This window comes from Myotis yumanensis, unplaced genomic scaffold (genome assembly GCF_028538775.1).
Source record: "Myotis yumanensis isolate MYYU_CA2020_CCGP unplaced genomic scaffold, mMyoYum1.0.hap1 SCAF_3, whole genome shotgun sequence".
Lineage (NCBI taxonomy): Eukaryota > Metazoa > Chordata > Mammalia > Chiroptera > Vespertilionidae > Myotis > Myotis yumanensis.
In genome coordinates this window covers 187,509,507-187,517,314 of record NW_027223754.1, presented here as the reverse complement: position 1 = coordinate 187,517,314, position 7,808 = coordinate 187,509,507, and the positions used below count along the sequence as shown (strand labels likewise).

General features: G+C 39.1%; 1 pseudogene; it reads right to left on the bottom strand.

Moving 5' to 3' along the window:
- Positions 1-700: 700 nt before the first annotated feature.
- On the bottom strand, positions 701-865 carry LOC139007959 (U2 spliceosomal RNA; annotated as a pseudogene).
- Positions 866-7,808: the final 6,943 nt, after the last annotated feature.

Below are 7,808 nucleotides of genomic sequence, written 5' to 3'. Positions count from 1 at the left end.
GAAAGCCCAGCTTCTGGTTGAGCCACACTCTCCCCTCCACCCCCATCAGCCAAAAGCCGGGCTCATGGCTGGTGAGCACAGTGGAGGTGGTGTGAGCTTCTCCCGCCTCCACGGCAGGCAGGCGGTAAGGAGCAAGGGGTCCTGGACTGCGAGAGCCCCGGACTGTGAGAGGGATGTTTGAGTTCCAGCTTAGGCCCAATCCCTGGGGGGTCCCGGACTGTGAGAGGGCACAGGCCGGGCTGAAGCCACCCCCCAGTGCATGAATTTTGTGCACCGGGCCTCTAGTAGGTTAGATAAAAAGCCAAGGCTTTTCCCAAAGTGGTTGTTCTATTTTATGTTTCCATCAATAATGTATACTATTCATTCCACCTCCTTGTTGATATTTAGTATTGTCAGTCTTTTAAATTTTAGCCATTGTAATGGGTATATAGTGGATCTCATTATGGTGTAATTTGCATTCCCTTGGGTAATATGTTGAGATTTTTTTCTTGTCATATTATGCAATTCATGTATCTTTCTTAGTGTAGTGTTGAAACCTCCCCCATTCCCCCCAGTTTTAAAATACATTGTCTTTTTGTCACTGAGTTGTAGATATTCTTTATATATTCTGGATACATATCTTTTGTCAATTGTATGTATTGTGAATGTGTTCTCTGAGATGGTGCTTGCCTATTTATTTTCTGACGCTGTCCTGATGAATGGAGATCTAACATTTTTTTCTGTTATTGTTATTGGTTTCTGCATTCTAAGAAATATTTGCCTCAACCCAGGTTTCAAAGATGTATTTTTTTCTGAATGTTTTATAGATTTAAACTGATAAGAACAGATACTACACTTGATCTTAGCCAAAAGGCCGAGAAGCGATGAATGTTTTATAGATTTAGATTTTACATTTGGGCCTGTAAATTTAATATTTACATTGTGTCCATTAGTGTGAATTTTACTGTGTGGTGTAATACTGATGTCAAGACTAATGTTTTCCATGTGTATAGCCAGTTTCAGCAACTTTCACTGAAAGGTGTTTATTTCCTTATTGAATACTTTATCTTCTTTTCAAGTCAGTTGACTATATAAGCATATTTGTTCATGGACCATTTTTTTTGTTTGATCCTTATGCCAGCATTGCAATATTTTAATTACTGTAGGTTAAGAGCAAGTCTTGAAATGATAGTGTCTTCCAATGATTTTGTCCAAATACTTTTGACTAATGGAGGCTCTTTGCATTTCCATTTAAAGTTTAGAAATAGTCTGTTAACTTTAGTGAAATCCTGCTGAGATCATAATTAGATTGTATTCCAATTTATAGATCAAATTGGGGAGAATGAACAGTTTAACAATATTGAGTGTTTCAATCCATGAACTTAGCACATCCTTTCATTTACATAGGTCCTTGATTTCTCTGTGCAGTGCTATGTAGTTTTCAGTATATAGACCTTTAGATGTCCTGTTAAGTTTATTCCTCAGTATTTTGTTTTGCTAGTATTGTGAATAGAATTTTTAAGTTTATTTTTAATTGTGTAGCACAGAATATGGAAATAAATTAATTTTGCATTTTGACTTTGCATGGAGAGCTTCATAACTTCACATAGTTGTTTCATAGATTACTCAGATGCTAAGCGACAGGCTGATCAGCTGACCGGCCGGTAGCTATGATGCGCACTGACCACCAGGGGGCAGACGCTCCATGCAGGAGCTGCTGAGCGACAGCAACTTTGCAGAGTGCTCTCTCGCACTCCAGGACTTCTCGGAGGATGTCGGACTGCTGGTTTCGGCCCAATCCGACAGGCCAGGCCAAGGGACCCTGCCTTCTGGAGGGACCCTGCTCACTCCACAGATGCCCTTTGAGCCCTGGCGCCACCCCAGGTGCGGCTCGCTGCGAAAGGACTGTGGGAAGTTGGTGCCAGGGTGTGTCCAGCCCTTCTTGTCTAGTCCTAGTCCCACCCCGCTGGCCACCTTCTAATTAATTTACTTTCAATGTGCACGAATTAGTGTATTGGGCCTCTGGTTTGTACATAAAAATCATGTTACCTGAAAATAGAAAATTTTTCTAAATTTTATATAGTTTATATTTTTCTTGGCTTATTGCACTGTATTACATAACTTAAATAAGCTTAAACTTTTAGGAGAATTTTCTTAGTTCTCTAGAGCAATGGTTTTCAAAGTCTTAGACAAACAGCTTCAGTATCATCTGGGGAACTGTTAGAAATAAAAATTGGTCTCCCCCAGCTGGTGTGACTCAGTGGTTGAGTGTCACCCTGTGAATCAGGAAGTCACTGTTCGATTCCCTGTCAGGGCACATGCCCTGGTTTCAGGCTCCATCCCTAGTGGGAGGCATGCAGGAGACAGCTGATCAATGATTCTCTCTCATCATTGATGTTTCTCTCTCTCCCCCTTCTAATATTGGCATATTCAGAAACATAGCTTGGGATACTGGTTTGAAAATTTTATGCTTTGTAGTTTAATATGTGCCTATTTATTGTTTTGGTAAAAGTAACCACAGTGTACAATTCTATATAATAAAAGGGTAATATGCAAATTGATCCTAATAGCAGAATGACCAGAACGACCACTCAACCAGTCACTATGAGGTGCACTAACCACGTCTTGGTCCCTTTCCCCGGCCGGCGGTTCCCATCGCCTGGTGGTGAATGGGGAACTGGGGGTGGGTGGTGGGGGACACAGGTGGTGCTAGGCCAAGGCCCCTACCCCGCCGGTTGCCCCACACACAGAGGGCGACCCATGGCAGGGCTGGGACCGGTGAGCGGGTGGGAATGGCCGACCTCTCCATCCCTCCCCTAGGCCAGCAGGCTCTAATTGCCTGATGGCGAATGGGGAACTGGGGATGGGTGACGGTGGGGGGTGGGGCCAGCTGCTGGCAGCTAGGGAAGATGGCCCTGATTGCAGACCAGGCCTATGGACCATACCCACGCATGAATTTCATGCACTGGGCCTCTAGTATTTAATAAAATGTTCACCATTGCTACAGGCATCCTAAGCACCTTTATCATAACTGCAAACACTGAAAATGTTAGCAGCAAATGCTTGTTTATGCTTCAACTTTTAAAATATGAAATCTAGCCCATATGAATAAAATGAGATTTTACTTTCTCAGGCAAATCTGTTTTCACTATGGCCACAGAAAAATCAGTTACCATAATGGGCAAGATTATTTGCCCATTCATTCACTTATTAAATTACTGTCTAACAATACTCATTTCTACTTCCTCGCCCAGGAACACAATTTGACCTTTCATTATGAATTGCTAAATAAAATTGAAAATTAATGTATTCATTGTCCTATTTGAAAAGAATGGTATTTATGTTTCCTTGGTTGTCAAAGTTAATTTTGGGGAGATTGGTTGTAGTCAAGTCTTGTTAAATGAGCTTTCAAGAGTGGAGTCATAGGTTTGTTGGTATTAAAAAGACTCATAAAGATAACTGACTGCCTACAATGGAAACTGAAGTTTCTTTCCTATGAAAATTATAAGATGTTGATGAGTGTCTGATGCTGACATTACCGCCACTCACATATGGGATTTGGTGCATTGAAATGAATTTCATCAAGTCAGCTAGAAATAACAGATGCATTCTAAATAATTGCTAAAAAAAAACCCTCACAAATTAAGTCTGAGGTAGGGTTATATTAAATAGTTATTTTTGCTGTTATGGTAAAAAAATCTTTATATTAATAATAATGCTTTTAGAAATGAGACCTGTGCAATATTTTCCACATTGTTTAGATTGCTTAATGCTTATTCTCTCCTTAAGGCTCTATGGCAGTGGTTCTCAACCTTCCTAATGCCGCGACCCTTTAATACAGTTCCTCGTGTTGTGGTGACCCCCAATTTCATTGTTACAAATTGAACATAATTAAAGCATAGTGATTAATCACAAAAACAATATGTAATTATATATGTGTTTTCCGATGGTCTTAGGCGACCCTTGTGAAAGGGTCATTCGACCCCCAAAGGGGTCGTGACCCACAGGTTGAGAACCGCTGCTCTATGGAGTCCTGTGAGATCCTAAAGAAAGGTATTGGTAACTTTTGAGCTTCAGGGGAGGATACAAAACTAATTCACTAAAATTAGGTATACTACATTGTATTGTAATTCTAATAAACACTGAAAGAAGAATTATTGAAATGATTAAAGCAGTTGATTTAGGTGATATTGGCACTGAAAGAAGGGAGGAACACTTGGCCTGATTGCCTTCATCTATAAGGCTTTTCTGTGTATGTAAATCTCCCCTTTTGTAAGATGGCTATGTATGTCACTGGAACCTTCTGAAGAACTGAAACTAAAAAGATGAATGAGTAAATGCAGCGCTAAATATCACTGCTAACCACCAATATTTGTAAACCAGTGTTAGTCTAGTGTGTATACGCTAGCTCAAAGATCAGGTTATGGAAAGATTCCTACTCAGCATTCTAACTCAATGACTAGGACCTGTAGGAATGTCACATGTCCTTTCTGGTCTCAGTTTCCTTCCTTATAAACTAAGGTTGTTGAACTAGACAATCTATGTTTCTTTCTGGTATTTTATCTTACATGTTGACTTTCACAGATTAAACTTTTATCTTTCTGGTTACAACTGTGATCATTTGAATTTATATAGGTCTTCATGACAATTGGCATCAGAAATTTCAAGAACATTTGAAAAATACCAAGTGGAATTTTCTGTCAGTTGTAGTTAATTACAGATATAAATGTATTTTCAGTGGAACTTATAGAGAAAGGAAATAAAATATCTTTCACCCCAGCAGTGATGTCCAGCCCTTAACTATAAGTGAAGTGTTTCATCATTTTAAAGTATAAAATGCCTCTCAGTGCTGCCCTTATCCAGTGCCCTTCTGCTATTTAGCCATTCTGGCATGTTAACTTTTTTACTTGATTAATGAGTAAATTGAGATTGAAATAGGAACTGGAAAGGGACTTGTGTTTAAGTCATTGTGAATAAAAATGGCTGGTAGGTTGTACTGCTTTTTACTATTTTGAGAAAGGAGTGTTTATCTTCTCCACACTGTTTAGGAATAAAACAACTTTCCATCAAATACAGATATACATGTCTGACCCTAAAATAAGGTGGTTTGGGATATGAGAAGAGACTGTGGTTGGTGTGTAGTCTTCTGTTATTTTCCAAGCCCAGATGCAGCTATGTCTAGACCACTCAGGAAAACTACTCTTTTTATTTATTTTTTAAATATATTTTATTGATTTTTTACAGAAAGGAAGGGAGAGAGATAGATAGTTAGAAACATCGATGGGAGAGAAACATCGATCAGCCGCCTCCCGCACATCTCCCACAGGGGATGTGCTCGCAACCCAGGTACATGCCCTTGACCGGAATCGAACTTGGGACCTTTCAGTCCGCAAGCCGACGCTCTATCCACTGAGCCAAACCGGTTTTGGCTGGAAAACTACTCTTAAGAGGTACAATTCTAATGAAATAAAAGTGCTCTTCCTTTCTTCCATACACTTACAATCTTCAGTTTGTAACAGTTTACTATAATAAATAGGAATCTTGCCTTCTCTTACTTTATGAAAAAGTACAGTTTACAATGTATAACTAGATGAAAGGAGTATTTAGCATAATTTGAGGACAAAAATCTTTATCATAGGTTTTTAAAAGAAGATGGAGTACAGCAAATTTCCAAAGTATCCTGAAGGTATTCTGCTTTAATTGTGTTATGCTAGAGTTATGGTTTTGTCAACCAGTGTAGACATACGTATCTATATCATTTCATGAATAACTATAGTGAGTCTTCACTTAATGTTGTTGATAGGTTCTGTGACTTTAAGTGAAATGATGTATAACGAAACCAATTTTACAACAGGCTAATTGATATAAGCAAGAGTTAAGTTCTGCTGGCATCTCATCAACATTATAATGAAATGATGTTATTCGAGGACCTGCTGCATTTATGTTTAACAATGACAAAATTCTATGCCAAAGCAGCTTTGCCTATATGTAACTGTTATTTGCTCCCAGCTTGTACGATATGATAGATGGCTCGCCATTCTCATTCTGCATGTTTTTTTACATAATCCTTTTGAAACATTTGCCCTCCTTTTATCTGCACCGCTCTCACACCCATCCTGCTGTGTGGGTCTGGTCCTCTATCAACAATGACCTCTATCCCAACACAACATTAAATCAATATCAATTAAATGTTAAAATTTGTCTTTCTCGGAGGCCAGACATTTGTCTCATTTATCTTTGTACTGTGGATAGCATTGTGGCCAACGGAACACATAGGAAGAGGTCTAGACTTGTGGTCCTAAACTTTTTCTTAGGGTCTTGCCTCAAAAAATCAGCTTCTTGGAAGCTATGAAATTATTGAAATAGCACTGAGCTGAGCATTTCTGTTATTATTTTGTAGAAAATTGAGAGCAATTTGCCCAATTTCTCTGGAGTTTTCTCTCTTTCTCCCAATTTCTTCCTCCATGAGGATTTACTAGTTTATAAGGTCCATAAAGGCAAAGGCAGACTCTTTTTCATCTGTGTGGACTTTGCAGTGCTCTGGACACAGCAGATAAATATTTTCTTGAGTAAATGCTCACCAATCATGTCCGATTGAGAGTCTTATTACTATCTCAAGTACAGTGTTTTGCTAGCCACCAACTAGATTATGAGGATGCCGTATTTGTGGTTATAAGAGGTGAATATATTATTATAAACATCAGCACAAATGTGTCCTTTAGAGAAGATTTTATTTGTTTACAGGAAAAAAGAAAACCTTATTCAGGTTTAGAAACTGAAACCCCAGGGCATGGTGGCAAGCAGGAGGATGAGCAACGATTCAGATTGTTGGCTCTGCAAAAGAAGGGATAAGAGTGAGGTGAGCGGAGTCAGGAGCCGAGAGGGCTGTGGGCTGTGAGGGATAAAGGCAGAGGGAAACCATAAATACTTCTTAGGTACAGAAAATCCTTTCTATGACTGGAATCTGTTTGCCTTGCTTCAGTATAGAACCCTGTTTTCATCACCTTCAAATCTCTAGTTGGGACTGACTGCATTCATGAATAATTTGGGTGAGTGTTTTGTATTTTGTTTTACTTTGATCTTTAGAATTTGAAAAAGATTGCTCACATTGAGACTAAAAGATCAAGGACAAGAGAGATCAGGTATCAGGAGACATATGTGGTCACAGGAACAATGCACAAGAATCTTGGGAAGAGCAATAGACTTCCACAGGCTATGGGAATTCTGAAATATCTTACCTGGCTGTGATGGCAGGGAGGGTCTCAGTTAATCAATACTAGATAATCGTAGCATTTACTAAATACCACTTTATAAATACGGTTAACTATAGTTTCTTATTTTCTTGGCATATTTGAACTTCTCAAGGATGGAATTATATCTTATACCTATTTTGTTTCTCCTTCTCCCATCTCAGAAACACCGACAAGTGACTTATAGAATACAGTTTACAGTTGGTCAATTTGAATGAAGAAAATGAATACATTAATGAATTTAGGCCATTTCCTCACCATTTAGAGCCAATAAATGACCAAACACACACCGATTTCAAAGTACTTTTATTAAAATTGTGAGCAGAGGAGAAATCTTCTAAATGTGTTGCCAATAATACAGATTCCAAGAAACAATGAGCTCAGTACCTCTCACATTTTACTAGGCTTCAGAATTAGCTGGAGGGGTTATGAAAACATATTTGGGGGGTTCTGTACAGAGTTTCTGATTCAGTAGATCTGGGGTGGGGCCCACGACCTTTGCATTTCCAACAAGTTCCCAGGAGACCCTGATGCTGCCAACATAGAAACCACACTTTGTGAACCACTGATCAAGGTGGT